At 57.0% G+C, this 17723-nt stretch overlaps 1 long non-coding RNA gene across 4 annotated transcripts in view; it reads right to left on the bottom strand.

The window, feature by feature from the left end:
* Positions 1-3860: 3860 nt before the first annotated feature.
* Positions 3861-17723, bottom strand: part of LOC106987965 (uncharacterized) — a 47685-nt gene continuing 33822 nt past the window's right edge. The window contains exons 4-8 of one of the 4 annotated variants that reach the window (XR_008291344.1): positions 14297-14373; positions 10586-11476; positions 7766-9956; positions 5704-5863; positions 3861-5546 (exon numbers count right to left, since the gene is read on the bottom strand). This is a non-coding gene — a long non-coding RNA (uncharacterized LOC106987965). The remainder of the gene's footprint in view (positions 5547-5703; positions 5864-7765; positions 9957-10585; positions 11477-14296; positions 14374-17723) is intronic. The other 3 variants (XR_008291345.1, XR_003414633.2, XR_001432270.3) reach the window with 3 other exon arrangements.

Here is a 17723-nt window from a genome sequence, read left to right as displayed (position 1 = left end):
GACCCACTAGCAGGTACGCTAGCGGAGTTGGCCCCTTACACCAGGTCACAGGACACGGCAGCCCCTCACCGCGGCTCCAGGCAAAGTGGTGGCACAGGATTGTCTCTTGCTGGTACATAACTGGCTCCCAGGAGAGGACCCGTGCCCCAGGGGAACAGACCCTATTCTTGAGCAGCCCCCACTAGAGACAGCAGGCACCCCACCACTATCTGGGTCACCTTCACTTTACTCCTGCTGGCCGTTCCTCTAGAAATGCTGCCGCCAACCTGTAACCACCTTCTTAAGCAGGTCTGGGCTTGTCTCTCTTGGCACACACACCAGACATCATGGATTGAGATCAAGGTGCCCGTTTCACTTACCAGGCTGTCCTGTCGTGAGTTCTAGAACGTGGCACCTTGTGGAATTTCTACCTTGCTCACCGGTCCCAAGCAGCCTGGCTTACAGAGAGGCAAAACGTTCTACTCAAAGACGTGCTTCTCAAGCTTTTAAACCAAGGGGGTCCCTCCGGTGGACAGAGAGTTTGCCCTAAGCTCTGGTCTTGCTCAAGTGCCAGCTCTCAGGGCTCCAAAACCCTCGCACCAGCTACCTGTCTCCTGCGATATCTCCTTGTGAGTGTTCCAGGGATCTTCATCCCGCCATAGCACAGAGGGCGTCATTCACATCTGTCACCGGGGGAGGCTCCCCTCGCCATTGAGATCTTTTGAGTTTTTTATTTCTATTTTCATTTTTTGAACTGGTGACCCAATTGAGGGCTGATTGTGTAATATGACCCTCTTATAATAGAAAGCCAAGGGGACAACCCCACCAGATTCTTAGAGGTCATACAGATTTCAGTGGTCCCGGTTACGATGGACCAGTACCAGCTGCAAAACTAAGGCCGATGCTGCTGCCTCACATTTGTGTTATAATAGCTGATCAATTTAAACAAATTCATCAGGGGTGCCTGCGTGGCTCAGTCCGTTAAGCGTCTGACTTCGGCTCAGGTTATGATCTCATGGTCTGTGAGTTCAAGCCCCGTGTTGGGCTCTGTGCTGACAGCTCAGAGCCTGGAGCCTGCTTCAGATCCTCTGTCTCCCTCTCTCTCTGCCCCTCTACTGATTGCGCTCTGTCTCTCTCTCCCTCTCTAGTGGGACTGTGTGGATCTCAGAGACAGGAAAAGAGGTCTTCTGCTTAGTGATGCCATTGGGAAGTGAAATCCACAAAGGAATCCTGGAATATAGTGGTTGTTATCAGCAGACGTGGGCCAAGCCTCCACCCTGCCCTAGGTGGAGGGGTGAATGACCTCGGGCTCCGAGGCAGCCACACTGCACGTGGGGTCAATATCCAGACCGAGTCCCCAAGAGGCCCTGCAAGCCTGTACATGCTCTCCTGGGTTGTGGCTCCTGCTCTCCCCTGCACAGCCCAGATGGTAGGGTGGCAGGTGGGCCTCGGAGGGTAACGCGTCCCGGACTATGGGCTGGAACAGAATCAGTGCCAGTGCTGCAGGCCCCGTCAGAAGGGCTTCAGCCAGTGGGCCGCCAGCCGTGGGTTCTGACCCTGAGCTCACCTCCCTCTCATTAACTGGGGCCGTGGAAATGGGTTGCTCCTCCTTATCCCCTGCCTCCGGTTATGCCCCGGGCAGAGGGCCCTCCCAGTGTAACCAAGTCAGCCCGTCTGGCTGGCAGGGGTGTGCTCTGACGATATGCCACAGTTTAATGGGGAAGTCTCCGGACTGTGAAGCCGCCATCCACAAACGTGGTGACAACTAACCCATCAGTGTGTCCGGAATCTGTAAGCACCGTGGATAGAGTCTCCACGAGACTCGGACGCGGACAAGGCGCACCCGCCACGGGCAGGTGGAACCACCTACAATCCGCTCGCCGAGCCACAGTGCCCACACTGCAGCGCCACCCTGAGCCCGGGCCCTCGCAGATGGACTCGGGACTTAACACCAGCCCGCTCCTGCCCCTCATGGGTCTCCTCCTGGGTGGGTCGCCCTCCGCCTGGCTGGCCCCCACCACCCCAAGTACGCCAGTGCCTCGGACAACGTCACCGCAGCCCGAGAGCATGATGGGGACGGTGCGCGGTGACCTCTTGGACACTGGGACTTTCCCCTCCCAGGTGTTCTCTGCACATGGGGTGGGGGGGAGGGCCAGTGCCCGTGGCACAGTAACCTGGAGGCCAAGTTGCACACATGCCTCCTCCTGACCGACCCTGACAACCGTGCAGAGTGTTATTTTTCTGGAATAGCTGGGCTTGCAGACCCTGCCTCTAGCAGAGGCTCGCAAACTGGGAGTAAGTCCCCTGCCCACTGGCTGGCACTCTGGGCAGCATTTCACCTTTGTGGCCAAACAGTGGACCGTAAACCACGGCAGCCACTCTGAGGGCACTTCCCGCATCACCCCGGCGTGACGCGGCCTGGGCCTCGTGAGGCAGGGGCCTCCTGCTGCCGCGTTCACTGCTCGGTGCACTGGGACACAGCTCCTGCTTTGCGCGCGACACGTCCGCGACAGGCCTTGCTCCCTGCTTCCCGCTACCACCGCCAGCACCCCAGGCACTGTCCGAAGGCTTCCAGCTCCACTCCAGCACAAAGGCCGGACCTCCCCCTGGGTACTCACTGTCCCCCGATGGTCACGTCTCGCTCAGACTCTAGAGTGGACCTGACTCGAGGCCCAGGAGCAAGTCCAGCAGACCGTGCCCGCCCACAAGCCATCTGCAGGGATGGCCCCTGTTCCTGCAACTCTGTTACCTTGACTGTTCCAGCGCCCTTCGCCCTCTGGGCATCTCCCCCAAACATGTCCTGCTGGCTGACCAAAAGCCATTCTTATTCCCATCCTGTAAGGGACTGGCCAGCTCCACTGGCCCTGCAGGAACGGAGAACATCCTAGAGCAATTCCCAGCCGCTCTAATCAACCACACGCAGAGAGCACCAAGCTCCGAGTCTGAATCAGCAACAGCACCACCGGCTGGGCAAATGGTGATGGGGTCCCCCTGGGCAGGTTCCCGGGGGCCGAGGGCATGGGGCCTCTTACAGGGACAGTGATAGGGTCCACCTGGCGCCTAGGTGCCTCAGGTGCAGGGCCTCGGGCGCCCCTCGCTTTGCTCAGAACAACTCACGACAGTACAGGCCAACCTCAAGGAGAGGCCTCCAGATATCAGGTCAGGTAGAATATAACTGAAATAGCCAACAACCTCCGTGTCCCCGAGGTCCCTGATTTGTCGCAGGGCTCCCGCCATGCACCTGGGGGCAATGGCTGAGAACAGGACTGCAAACAGCAGCGAGCCTACGCACTCCAGGCTTCGTCGTGATGGCCTCGATTCAGCGTACGTTCTGGGGGCTGCAGAAAGCAGGACCTATGTCCTTTAACAGATCTGGTCCTTGCGGCACCTGGGCAGCTCAGTCCGTTGAGTGTCCGACTTCGGCTCAGGTCATGATCTCACAGTCCGTGAATTCGAGCCCAGTGTTGGGCTCTGTGCTGATCACACAGAGCCTGCTTCGGATCCTCTGTGTCCCCTCTCTCTGCCCCTCCCCCACTCTCTTTCTCAAAAATAAATAAACATTTAACAAACAAACGTATCTGTTCCTCCATCCCTCCATCGGTGGCTACTGCTGAGGGCCGGGCATCCCAGGACAGACTGTCCAGAGTTCAGCTAAGCTGCTCCGTGGGATTCCCGCCTCTGCCCCTTCTCTCTATTCAGGCTCCGTAAAAAGGCAACATTGAGCGTTGGCAGGTGGATGGCTTGCCCAGGCTGGAGGTGGGGACAACACAGAGCCAGAGGGTCTCCAAGCTTCACCCAGGACTTTGTAAAGATGCTTCAACGTTTGGCTACAACAGGAGAACACATTCTGCCCTGAAAACATTTGTTCTGTATCAGCCGAAGTCCTTACCCACAGGCAATCCCTCCTCTCTGACAGAATCAAACAGCTCCTTCCAGGTGGAGGCTACGGGTAAATGAGACCCCCTTCCTCCTGGAAGGCTCAGCCCGGGCTTGGCATCTTCCCCGGAGGCCAGGCCGCCCCACATGTGGCAGTCCTGCTGGGCTGAGGCAGCGCCCTGCCCCCTCCCCTCTCCCCGCCCGAGATGAGTCTCGTCAATGCTCATCTGTCCCCGCAGGGACATCCACCGGACTCCAAAATACAGGAGAGAAAGGACACGCCTATCGGTGGAGGCAGGATGATTGGAGGGCGAGTGAACCCTGGTCAGCTGCACTGGGGCCTGCCGCAGGAAGTGCCTCACAGATGTAGCTTGCTCACGTTGTTTGTAAATAAATGAGATACTATATGTAGAAACACAAGGAAAATGCAGCGGGACAAAGTAAACGTTTCTCCTGGGGTTGCCATCGCAGGGGCGGGCGTCAGGGGCCATGGAGACCTGGAAGATGTTTTACTCTAATTTTATACCATTTTTTAAAAATACTTATTTTATTTCTGAGGGAGAGCATGAGCGGGGGAGGGACAGAGAAAGAGAGGGACAGAGGATCCAAGCAGGCTCTGCGCTGACAGCAGAGAGCCCGATGCGGGGCTTGAGCCCACGAACCTTGAGATCATAATCTGAGCCTAAATCAGACGCTTAACCAAACTCAGCCACTCAGGCGCCCCAGTTTTATACCATTTCAAAAACTGGGATTATTGTTGGGTTTTAACTTCATTTGTATGACATATTTTCCTAATGGAACTAACAAAATTAGGATGTGGAGGAAGGGACTGTGTCTCTGTGTTGTTGTCTGTGTCCTGACCCCAGACCGCTGCCGTTTTCAAGTGACAGAAGCTTGATCATGACCAGCAGCACCCCACCCCCCAAAGTCTGGACTCTCAAGTTCAGGTTCCAATGTTGGCTCTGGGCTCTGCCAGTGGTGGGAGTGGTCCCCTTGGGGAAGTGATTTCCCAACCCCCCCCTGGCCTTCAGCCTACCCCCCAGCCCCAGCCCCAGGGTAATTTATGGTAATTTTCTGACTCATAGTTATAACCTCCTAGGAATAGAAACTTGGAGAAAAGGCTCAGCCAACATTGGGACTAGTGTATCCCTCCTGCCTGGAGCCATGAAATCCTTGGGTGGTGCTCCAAGTGGGCCAGGGCCAGTCCGTTTGCATTTCAAAAGCTTTTAGAGTTTCACTGTTACAGACACCGAGGCTCAGACAGCAAAGTGTCCCATCAAAGCCACGCTCTGTCCTTAGGCAGGGCAGTTCGCTGGACAAAGGCGAGGGGAGAGCCGGCCCTGTCTCCACCAAGGGCACAGTCCTCAGTCTCCAAAATGCGTCTCCCTCTGGGAGCGCTACCTGTGCACCTGGGCAGCAATCAACTCCGCAGGTGTCCTGGGCCCTCTCTTCCAGAGAGGTGGGGAAGGGGCAGAGGTCAAGAATCGTCAACTGTTTTGGGGGGTGATTTGGGAAAAAGATAGAGGACATAAGCATTTGTCTGTAAAGGCAGGAGGCTTGGCATCCCTCCGTGCGTTGCCGTGGAAACGCAGACAGGCAGCTGTCCCAGGGCCGGGGCTGGCTCCCCAGCTCTGCCCACACAGCGGCGAGGTCTGCCGGCAGCTTCAGTATCCACTGTCCGGGGCTCCCTTCTGCAGCAACAGAACACAGGTGACACGGATTTTGGTAATACATTTTAGTTTACCCAGCGTGTCAAACGTGTCATTGCTTTGGCCATATCACGAATACAGACATCACTGAGCTGCTTCATGTTGTGTGTCTCGAGTGTTCACAAAGCAGAGTGCGTACCCGCTCACGGCACATCCCAGCTTGGAGTCGCCACGTGTGGGTTGCCGGACAGAAACGCCCTCACGGCCTGTGGCAGGGGAGGGGCCTGGCCACAGGTCAGGGCCAAGGCTGGCTTGAATCCAGGGCTGCGTCTGTCGCGGGCCCGGGCCTGACCTCTGCTCTGGAAGAAACGGCGATGCGAGCAGAGGTGAGGACTGCTTGCTACAGGGCTTTGCCAGGGCTTGGCCCCAAGCAGGGGGTCCAGACCCCAGAGTCCCTCTGCGGAACAGCCCCCTCAGTCTCTGGATCCATCCTTTCCTACCACCAACTCCCGGAACACCTTTCTAGAACTTCTGCTCCTGTGCCAACCTGCTCGGGTCACGTATCCTGGCCCTTCTTATGCCTGCGCCTCGGGACCCCCTCTCTCTTCCACTCGCCCCTGCACGGGTGGTGGGGCTCCTCAGACTTCGCAGGTCTTCAATGGGACCGTGGGAGGCCAGAGAAGAAGGGAGAGCTTTCAAGGGTGGAAAGGCTGGCAGTGGGCGCTGGGGGTCGTGTGGGGTGCTGAGGGGCCTCATAGGGTCTTTGTAGGGCTGCAGTGGCTTATGTGAAGCTTTGGGATCATTGTGGGGTGGTGTGTGGTGGCTTCAGGGCGGCATGGGGCAACACGGGGCTGCGTGGGGGGACCGAGGTAGCTTGTAGCTGGTGTGTCCGTCCCCCAGGGGGGGAGCGGAGACGTTAGTAACTGTCGGGCGGCTCCGTTCCTCCCAGGCTGGCTCTCTGATGTCGAGCACACTCAGAGACCCTGCGCACGTCCTTCAAGGACACACAGCTTTGGGGATCATTTCTGACCAGAACGGGGGTGCCTTTTACGACTGGAAGCACTCTGGACTCGTGGCCTGCTTCTTCCCTGTCGGGGGGCGGACAGCAGCTGGGCCCTCGAAGCAGGCCAGGAGGGCAGTGCTCCTGTGCCCCCGAGCTTCGCGGCCTGCAGCTCGAGGACCAGGCTTCCCGGGACTCTCTGGGGAGTCGAACGTGGCATTTCCAGTGGCTCTCAGCAGCCCCCAGGACAGTCCCACGCAGCTTCTCAGCTCCTCCATCTCCTCAGGGCTGCCCCCTCGGACACTTGACGTCTATCAGTTCAGCACAGACTTGGGTGAAAATAATTTCTTTCTCTTTCTTTGCTCGTCTGAGTCAACCTCACCAGGACGTCCCAGAACTTTTCACTTGCAAATTAATCCAGCCAGAAACAAAACAGAGCAAAACCCGACACAGTTTGAAAGGCAATACTTGACATCCATTAAAACGTGGTTGCAAGTAACGCCCCGCCCTGCTAATCTCCAAAGTGAGATAAGCCTTCCACCGAAGACACTGCAGCCTCTGCTCTTCCCTGCCTCTCCTGGGACCTGAAGCTTGGGGACCGTCGCAACGGGCCGTCCTGTTTACGTGGATTTACACACTACTAAATTACTAAAACCCTTGGGACTTGATCCGTCCACCCAGGTTCAAGAGAAGGGGGCTCGGACGTACGGCACCAACCTAAATCCGAACCTTCTGGGGGCCGGGCAGGCACAGAGGCAGCTGCCTTACGAGAAGCTCGTTTCGTGGTCACACTTTGCCCGTTACGATTTGGAGGGTACAGATGAGGAAGCAGCAGTGGAGGGTTCCATGGCAGCTGAGCAAGGAGTGTGGGTCCCGGTCTGCTCTGGGCGCGGGTCTGGGCAGGGGGTGCGTATTTGTGCTGCACGGCAGGTGCTCACTGACATTCTTTTTGCTTAATTCACTGGTGGCCAAGCCCCTCAAAACAGCACCCACTGGCAACGCACGTGGTCGGCAGAGCCTGCACTTGGCAGCCTGAAGTCCTGTCTTAAGCCTGGACGCATGCGGGTGCGCTCGCCCTGCGCAGCCCTGCAGGGCCCAGAGCAGTTGAGGGACGGGTGGTCTGGCAGCACTCTGGGATCATCGCTTCCCGAGAAGATAGTATTAAGGGAGGTGGGTCTTGCAAAGTGCTAACCAGGGGCTTAACTGGGTGGGACCCTCAGCCTTTTCTATAAGACCTGGGAGAGAGGGAGGCAGTTCTTACCGAGATCCCTCTGACCTGCTTCAGTCTCCAGCTTGGTCATGTCTTCAGACCGTGAGTCCTAGAGGGGGGTCCTGGGGGTGGGGGTGGTGGCCGGAGAGGCCGGGCAGTGGGGTCCAGGCAGGTCTCAGGCGTTGCTCACCGTGACATCTGGTTTGGGGACCTGGGAGGAGAGACCAACACCCCGGACCAAACCCGGAAAGGCCCCCTTGAGGAGCACGGGCGACACCATTTTTCAGTCCACAAGTCCCCTCTGGTGGGGGCTGCTGGCTGGCACTGTGGGGCCTGAGGAGGACAGGAGGGAAGGGAGCCCGGCTTCCCCCGGGCCGTGTATTCTGCGGGCTTTTCTCCACAGCGGATTCTGTGTCGACCTGAATCCCGTCAGAGGGGAGCCCGCTCTGCCCGGCCCGGGGTTGGGGACCAGCAATCTTCCCCAGGTCACAGGGGAAAAAAACCCGTGTTGACAGACAGAAATCCCCTGGGCTGGGCTTTTGCACACGAAGTCTCCTTATCTTGTGGTTTTTGGCCTCTCTCCCCACTCGTGTGTCTTGGGCACAAGCAGAGGTAGTGGGCAGTTGGAGGCTGGGAGACCCAGTCGTGCCCACCCCGGAGCGGCCGAGCCCTCCGAGATGCCCTCACAGCCCGCAGCCCGCAGCTGGGGATTGGGGGCGGGGTGGGGGGGTCAGCTCATGTGGGGAGAGCAGGTGCAGCCGTCGGTGCGGGAGCTCAGGGAGGGTCCCCAGCATGTCCGCCTAGGGCACCAGCCAGGGGCAGCAGCTCGGGACGACTGGGAGGCTTTTTCAGAGGCGCCGGAGTCCCGTGTCTGCAGGCAGACACCTCGTCTTGGGGAGGCTGCACGCTGACTTGGACGGGGAGCGAGTCTCAAAACGGACCTAAACATGGGGTCAGACTAACACCTCCTCTTTCTGGGTGCGAATCTGTCCCAGCGCCCCAGGGAGGTCGGAGACGCAAAAGGACCAAGTTCAGCAAGACCCAGTACCAGGTGCTCATCGAGGCCTTCGAGAGGGACTCATACCCTGATATCACTGCCAGAGAAGAACTGGCTCGACGAACCCAGATCCCTGAGCCCAGAATCCAGGTGACTACAGACCGGTTGCTCCCTGACGGGAGGGCGAGGGAGGCAAGGAACCTTGTACTAAGCGCCTGTTCTAGCTCGGGCTTAACAACCCGCTTTGCGTTAAGCCTCTCGGTTCCCCTGTGAGTAGGCGTTAATTATGCCCTTTAGCTGGGCTGGGACAATGATGACGGAGGTTTGGTGACAGGTTACAGCTCTGGCAAGGGGTAGAGCCTGAACTGGTGATCTGAGAGTTGCATCTGCCAAACAGTTACCATGTTAGCAATGAAGAGAAATCTTCAAATATTTACTAATTAAAAAAAAAAAAACCATAATAAACCCATTACGTGTAAACCGAAACTTATTTTTCAAGATAAGCAACCATATTGTCACAGCCAGAAAATTTACTCAGGGAGGATGCCAGAGGAGGCGGGAAGAGCAGGGGTGGGGCTCCCCTCTGCCGAGGGCTCTGAGAAACCCTTGAGAAAGTGGGGTGTGAAGTAGGCAGAGGCGGATTGCATCTGGGTGTTGTAAAGGAAAGCCTTGTGAGCTAACAGCGATCCTGAAAGGATGTCAGGGATCCTGGGGGTCCCGGGTCACGGGGTCCTCTGGGTCTCAGTGTTGGGGGCACTGGGCCCCGCCTCCAGGAAGGCTGCTGGGTGCAGCCTGGGTTTGAGGGCCGCTGCCCTGCATGAAACCCAAGTCGTTGAGAGTGGAGCCCAGATACCGAAGGTTGTTTGGGAAGCTCCCCCAGGTGATTCTGCTGTGTAGGCGCCTTTCAATCTGAGACCATCAGGGTCTCATCCCAGACTGTGATCAGGATCTCTGGGAGTGAACAGATGTGCAGAAGTTTTTAAAACTGCCAGGTGACGCCAGCATGCCGACCCCTACCCTTTGACCCTTGCCCTCCCGCGTGCTGTGGGCCCAGCCCTCCCAGAGAGCCGACCATCTACTGAGTCTGGGTTCGAGCTGGGCCCTGGAGTTCCGAAATCTCCCCAGGTGGTTCGCAGGTGCAGCAGACTCAGGGTCACCCCACTGGCCTCCAGGGCCCACCACCCCCATTTCTTACCAGCCGCTTTCGAGGTCCTTGATGAGGGTGGTGGGACGGATCACAGGCTGCTGCATGAGAACGAACAATGCTTAAGGGTTTGCTAATTTTTTTCTAATGTTTGTTTATTTTGAAAGAGACAGAGCATGACTGGGGGAGGGGCAGAGACAGACAGACAGAATCCCAAGCAGGCTCCGCACTGACGCGAGCCTGATCCCAGAGACCGTGACCTGAGCCGCAATCAAGAGTCGACACTCTATACGACTGAGCCACCCAGGTGCCCCAAGGGTTTGCTAATTTTAAAAAATTTTGACCTAACCCCAGAGATAATTAAACCACAGCCCAGAGGGGAGAAGGGTTACCAAAAACACCCTACAGGGGCTGAGAGATAAGCCTTGGGGCTTCCTATTTCTAGAAGCAATAGATAGCCTGAGCCGTCAGTATCTGTCCTAGAAGCCCCCTGCTGGCCCAAACCTTACAAAGAGAACCAGGATACAGAAAAGCTTAGTGAAAGCCCCAAGCCTGTGACGTTAGATTTAGTGGCCTTTTATCAGCGGGCCTGGAAACCTCACTCAGGGAGGCGCAGACAGCCCTTCAGGACTAGATCACCTTCCCAGAACCCGTCAGCCCAAACAGCCCTCCATGCCAAGTACAACTTGACCTTCCCCAGGAGAAAGAATTGGCCACAGAAGTTCAGTACTTGGGGTGAGGTGGGTGGGTTCCAGGTTTCAGCTCAAGCAGCTCCCAGATCCGGGAGGAAAACCCTGACGTTCTCGGTCCGGCTGGCGCCTGGGTGGCGAGTGAGTTCCCGGGGCCAAGTGTGCTGGGGCAGCCGTGATCAGGATTCGCAGAGGCTCTGGCTCCCACAGGCTGCCCCAGCACCCTGCCGGCCGGCACCTGGGCCTGGCCCCGGGCCAGGGTGTGTGTGGGAGGGTGCCAGGTGGCAGTTCTGGGAAAGGCCTGCTGGAGGATTGGGCTTTTGTCTTGCAGTTTGTGCGGAGGATTTTTTTTTTTTTTTCTCCCCCTGGGGCAAGCAAATCCTGGGAGTTGTTTTGCCTATTTACGTCCCATCTTTCTGTGGGATCTTCAGGCCTCGCTTGGTGGCTGGGCCCCAAAAGAGGCCTCTGTTGTGTTTTCCAAGAGTGGAGGGGAGGCCTGGCTGTGACCGCTGCTGGGAGGGGCATGGAACCACCTGACCCAGGTGACCCCCAGAGGAACCGGACATTGAACCTGGGCAGAAAGAGGCTTTACTCACAGGCGTCCATCTTACTCCTTGTGTGGTGGACAGGGGACCACCCAGACAGAGCAAGTGAAGGCTGCGGGGTGATCTTGGCGGGGTGCAGCCCCGTCGCTGGTTCAGCAGAGCCTCAGAGGCAGGCAGGGATGGAGAGCTGCCAGTACAAGGTGTGGGTACTCGGACGCCAGCGCGGTCAGCCGGAGGGGCACCTGTGTACTGGTCTGGGGAGCAGACTGGGCTGCTGGTCCCGAGCTGAAAGCAGGTCCTGGGTGGGCATGGTCGAAGCTGATGGCTGTAGGGGTTCTGTTGTGATCCGGTCGCAGGTGATCTGGCCTTTGTATGTTCAGCCCTTCACTGTTTTCCAATACATTAAAAATTTTTTAGTGTTCATTTATTGTTGAGAGACAGAGGGTGAGTGGAGGAGGGGCAGAGAGAGAGGGAGACAGAATCCGAAGCAGGCTCCAGGCTCCGAGCTGTCAGCACAGACAGCTGGGAGACCCAAACCCAGCTGGGAGGCTCAAACCCACGATCTATGAGATCATGACCTGAGCCAAAGTCAGACTCTTAACTGACTGAGCCACCCAGGCGCCCCTGTGATACAATATCATTAGCTATAGCCCCCCTGCTCGGTGAGGCCTCCAGAACTTGTTCATCTCAAGACTGCAAGTTTGTGCGCTCTGACCAGCACCCCCATGGTTATCGGATAATGGAGGATCGGGGAGAGGGCGCGGGAGCCGGAGTGTAAGTGTTGCCTGGTGGACCGTGGAGACCCCTGGACAACACCACACGCTCTGGTCTCGTCCCCATAAAGAATTCAAGGACAGACCAGACAGTGGTTGAACGGTGCTAGTAGGAAAGTTTGTTTAAGAGCAAACTCTGAGGGGCGCCTAGGTGGCTCAGTCGGTTAAGCATCCGACTTCGGCTCAGGTCATGATATCGCGGTCCGTGAGTTCGAGCCCCTCGTCAGGCTCTGTGCCGACTGCTCGGAGCCTGGAGCCTGTTTCAGATTCTGTGTTTCCCTCTCTCTGCCCCTCCCCTGCTCATGCTCTGTCTCTCTCTGTCTCAAAAATAAATAAACGTTAAAAAAAAATTAAAAAAAAAGAGCGAACTCTGGAGATGTGAGCGAGCTCCAGGATGTACGGGGTTTGGGGCTCTGTCTTATATTGATAGTTGTTAACCGGGGGTGGAATATTAATTACTAGGGGAGGGGACTAGGGTTTTGTGCCTTTTTTCCCTTATTTGGGCAGGGTCTCTGGCCTTTGTCGTGGGAGGGGCTGGTTTCTTCCAGCTTCCCTTGGCTTTGCCTTGGAATGCTCCCAGGACAGGTCTCTAACTGCCCCCTCCATGGCAGTGACTCCCCTTTGCCAGCCTCCAGGCATCATGTTAAGGCCTAATAATAACCGCCTACCCTAGCACGGGCAGGAGAGAGCCCGGTGTTTCCCCGAGGCAGCCTTCCCGTAGCACTGGCGTGTCCATGAGTGTCTGTCAGTGTGCACGTGTGCACGGGTACAAGGTGGGTGCTTTGGGGAGAGGTGCCTGGAAGCTAGGGAGGGCCACACAGGGAATGGTTTGATCAGCCGAGCCAAGGATTTTGCTTTCGTTCTAAACTCTGCAAGTTTCATTTGGTGACCGTCTAACCTCGGCTACGTGGTGATGATGATTGTACTGGCTTTATTACACAGTGTCTCCTCTTCGTCTCCCCTTCCATGCCCATCCTTGCCCCTGCAGGTCTGGTTTCAGAACCGGAGAGCCCGAATCCCCAAGAGCAACCAGAGGAGGCCAGGCGTGGAGGCAGGTGCCCAGGCACCGGGGTCCGGTCAGCACGGCCGGGGCGCCCCCCACTGCGCCTGCCAGCCAAGCTTTGTGGGGGCCCCGAGCACCGCTGGCCACTTCTTGGCGTCGGAGGGCACTTCTGGTCAGGCCATCCCATCGGGGCACGCTGCTGTCGTGGACGAGAACGTGGCCTTGCATGACCTGGAGACTCCAGGCAGCGCACTGGGCGAGCCTTCCGGAGATTTCTCTCTCTCTCCCTTGGGCTTCAGCCCCGAAGCCCTGTGTCCGCTTCCTGCTTCCCTGCAGCCCCTCTCCCAGCCGGAAGAAACCGGAGCTCAGTGGGGGGACCTGGGACAGCTCCTGCCCTACGGGGACTGTGCCCTGCAGGGCTGGGAACAGCCTCCCGCCTCCAGTGAGCCGCAGCCACAGCCGTGGTGGGGCTGGCAGCCTTCGCCCTCACTGGAGCCGGACGTGTTGCCCCCACAGCCCCAGCCCCCGGGGCCCTGGGAGCAGCCAGCATGGCCCCTGCCTCCCACGGAGCCCTGGCCCCAGCCCTCACTGGAGCAGGTGCCCATGGGCGTCGGGAGCAGTTTCCCCACCCCCCTGGGACACGGGATGCTTGAGGGAGGCCCCGGGGCCCCACACACCCCGGCCCCCAATCCCGCAGCTGTGGGGCCGTGCTGGGAGCTGCTGCTACAGCGAAACGCTGAAGTGACTTCAGCTCCAATGGTAGGAGACAGTGAGTGAGCAGTGGTTCCCCTGCACGCGTAATGCGACGCGAAATTAAAAGGGAATGAAGGTTGCGTCCTTTGCGTGGAGAGGTGTCCCGGACATACCTCTCAGGAGTGGGGTCTGTCATAAAGTGCAGAGGGACAGGCAAGCGGAGGATCCAGGGGGATGTTCTCAGATGGGAGGAAAGGGAGTTTTTTGTTTTTACCACCCATGTGACCCGCCTTCAAGTCATGGGTAAACTCAGAGCACTTACAATGTCCTGTGGACTCTTAGAGGGGGCTTGGGGACAGGGCGGGGCTGCCTTGTCCAAGGGTCAATAAAGAGGAGCACCTCGTCCCTCTTCACATGTACAGCGTCTGCTTCCTTCCACCTGGCCTTGGCCTTCACGAGGGTCCCACACTCATTCCTCCCCCACCGCTCCCCCATCCCCATGTCCAGCCAAGTGTGGCTTCCTCCTGGACACTGGACGTGTCCCTGGTGCTGGGCAAATTTCTTGAAAACGAGCCCTATGGGTCTAATGCAAAATGCGGCATAAAATGGCTGGATCTCAGCAGAGAGAAGCAGGGAGGATGCCTGAGCTGCGTCCCTTCTCTCCGGTCCACAGTGTAGTCTGGGCCCCCCAACACCCACCCATCTGCACTGAGAAGGGGTGTGGGGGAGGGTGCTCACCTCGCCTGGACAGCCGGTGGTCCTGCCTTCAAGGATGGGGAAGTCATGGAGACCTCTCTTGGTCACCGGAACCACACCTTCGAGGTTACACAGAAGGAAACATTAGTTGTGCCCAACTTACAAGTAGGGGCAGGTGTTAAGTCAGACGGACGCCAGAGATCGACCACCCTGCGGCCCTGAGAAAGCAGGAGCTGAGCCCAGCGGCTTGTCAGGCACACACTTCATGTCCCTGAGGAAAGGCGGACACACAGATCTCCAGGGCTTCTGTGAGTGATGTTGCCGTGGCCTCTGTGTCACCACGTCCACCTGCTTGTCCTCCTCTTCCAGCTGAGGCCCGGGGGCCTCCTGCTTCAGCCGAACACTCTAGAACCGGGTCTACATCAGCACCCTGGGTCTCAAGCCAGGCCAACTCAGGTGTGTGGATATGTAGACCTCTTTCTAGCCAGCAGTCCCGGTGTCCCCATCCCCCATTACCCTTCCCCAGATGACAGTCCCAGCTGATGGGGCGTGACTCTGGCGGGCAGAGCCCCAGCTGCCTGGTACGATGTGGTCCCTGTCGGGGACCTGCCCTGCGTATCTGCTCGTGAAGAATGTTCTGGATTTCCCAGGGCTGGAGCCAGAAGGGACCAGAGCTGGGCTGCGTGCCAGGGGACCCAGCGGCCGTCCTGTTGGGATGGCGCTGATTGCTGACCTCAGGGTGGGTTCTCCCTCTGACGCCCTTTGTATCTAGAACAACCTGCAGCGTGCGAGTCCACACGGAATGATCCACAAATATTAGCTGGCCCTTTACCACGTGCCAGGCGTTGGTAGGGATGAGAGACAAGATGCCTGCCAACCGTTTCTTAAACACCCAGGGTGATGCCGGGCCCAGAAACTGCCTGTGCTGAGCAGCTCGGGGAGCGATGTTCCTTCTCTGAAGTGAGGCCTTGGCGATTCCTACCTTCCCGTAGCTGCGAAAGGTCCAAAGGAGTCAGCTGTCTCTTGCTTTCGCTCTGTCTTCTATTATTAGCAAGGAATCTGGCTTCACGGGAGGAAGGCCTTTAGAAGATTGGTATTTGTTAGGAAACGCTTGGGGATATACGAGGGGAAGCCAGGCTCACCGAGGCCCTGGGTGTCCTCGGATCACCGCTCGCTGCTCAGCTGCCTGCCTCCCTCTCCACCCGGCTCAGGTGCGTATCTGCCAGGCGGCTGGTCAGAGAGAGCCTGAGGAGTAGCAGGAGGAGCCTGAGGAAGGATCGGGGTTCGGTTCTGCCCCCACTGCTTCTAGGTGTAGAGTCTGGGCACTATTTCTTCTCTTACAACCTAGTTTCCTTAATTACAGGGGAGCATTTGAGAGCTCGTTTGGGCCAAGAGCGGTTCCAAGCATAAACATAAACGTGTAAGAGATGGCTCTGCCTTAGTTCAGGAGAGAGAGTCACCGCAGACAAGACTCAGAAGGCGAACGACAAACTGGGAGCAACATGAGGATTGATTTATTTATTTTTTAAGGATTAAAAAAAAATTTATTAGAAAAAAAATTTTTAATGTTTATTTTTGAGAGAGAAAGAGAGAGAGAGAGAACGAGCGGGGGAGGGCCAGATAGGGAGACACAGAATCCAAAGCAGGCTCCAGGCTCTGAGCTGTCAGCATGGAGCCGGATGCGGGGCTCAAACTCGTGAACTGCGAGGTCATGACCTGAGCTGAGGTCAGATGCTGAACCGACTGAGTCACCCGGGTGCCCCCAAACGAGCAATTATAATAGCAGAGAAACTAATAACACCAGATAAGGACGACTATCACCTCCCAAAATGGAAGTACCTATAGATGGGCAATGAACCTATTTTAAAAGTTATCATTCTAAAATTTAAAAAGTAATGCAACTTAAAATAGTGCCATGCTACTTTTTACACAGTATATTGGATTAAAAATGAAAATATTCGTCACACATAGTGCAATATTTGAGGAAATGCATAAGAGCTTGCAATAGTAAAAATTGAGGGGCACTGGGGTGGCTCAGTCAGTTGAGCGTCTGACTCTTGATTTCAGCTCAAATCATGATCCCAGGGTCATGGGATCAAGCCCTGTGACAAAGCTTCTCTTTCTTCCTCTCCCTCTGCCCCTCCCCCTCTTGTGCTAGCCCTCTAAAAGAAAAAAAAAGGAAAGAAAAAAGAAAGTTGGGAGAAATTTGCAAGGTTAAAGGACCGTAGAATGGATAATTATACAGATCTTCTAGAACATGAACTATTATGCACCCATTTCAAACAACGTTCTAAATGAATATTTAACAACATATAGTCTTGTTTTCAACATCTGGGAGAGAACCATTCAGCTAATTAAATCCTCTACAGGAAAGAATCTGAGCAGATGATTAGCCAAATTCAACCTCCTTCCTTCTCTTTTTTATTAAATCTCTCCATCTAATTATAAATGCCTTTAAAGGCACACCAGCACCATTCAGGTGAACCACTTGAAACTTCCGAAATGCTCCTGGTTCTGGTCCTGGCCCTGGTCTGGCCTACCACGTGCAGAATCATCCACCCCAGCTCGGCGTGTCCAGGGCAGAGATGGGGGAAAAGACATTTGCTAAGCAATGTGGCCTTTGGGTTCAGGGGGCTGAGCATCAAGTCCTGGGGAGCCTTCCCCTCTCAGACCCCCAGGGAACATGTCCCAGGCCCCAGGATGCATCCCCCCTCTGGGGTCTCCTTTACTCATTCGGCCTCGCAGCAGCCAGTGCCCCGGGCAGCCCCCCTTCCAGAAGGTGGGGGTGAGGGGATTGAGGAGCAGAGGCAGGAGGTGGCAGGGGGCCTCACTCACGCCTGCGCACGGTCAGGTTCTGGAGGACACTGGAGATGGGGCAGAGGACAGAAGCTGAGAACCGGCCCCAGGACACTGAGCGTGACTCCCGCGGGCGGTCCAGGGAGCACGGTGCCGGGAGGGGGCACCACCGCCCTGTGCTCCACCTGAAGCCTGCGTTTGCACGTCGGGTCTAACGGGTGCAGGTGCCCCCCTGCCCCACAGAGGAGAGTGTGGAAGGAGCAGGGGCAGTCGCTCTACAAAGGCAGGGGGGACACCCGCGGTTTTGCCGGGGCTGAGAAGGCCCGTGCAGAACTGTCGGTGTGCGGGCATCAGCAACGGAAGGCGGCAGTGGGGCAGCCCCTGTGCCAGCGACAAACCAGGCTGACCCCAGCCCCCTCTACCTGCGCAACCCAGACTGCAAGTGTGAGTTGGCCTACCTCTCACCTGCCAGGGATCCAGGTCCCTCTGTGGCGTTGGGCTGTGGAGAAGCAGCTGGAGGGTCCTCCCTCGTCTTTTTAAAATTTTTTAAACGTTTATTTATTTTTGAGACAGAGACAGAGCATGAACGGGGGAGGGGCAGAGAGAGAGAGGGAGACACAGAATCCGAAACAGGCTCCAGGCTCTGAGCTGTCAGCACAGAGCCCGATGCGGG

This window comes from Acinonyx jubatus, chromosome D4 (assembly GCF_027475565.1).
Source record: "Acinonyx jubatus isolate Ajub_Pintada_27869175 chromosome D4, VMU_Ajub_asm_v1.0, whole genome shotgun sequence".
Classification (NCBI taxonomy): Eukaryota; Metazoa; Chordata; class Mammalia; order Carnivora; family Felidae; genus Acinonyx; species Acinonyx jubatus.
This window is presented reverse-complemented; position numbering and strand designations above follow the sequence as displayed.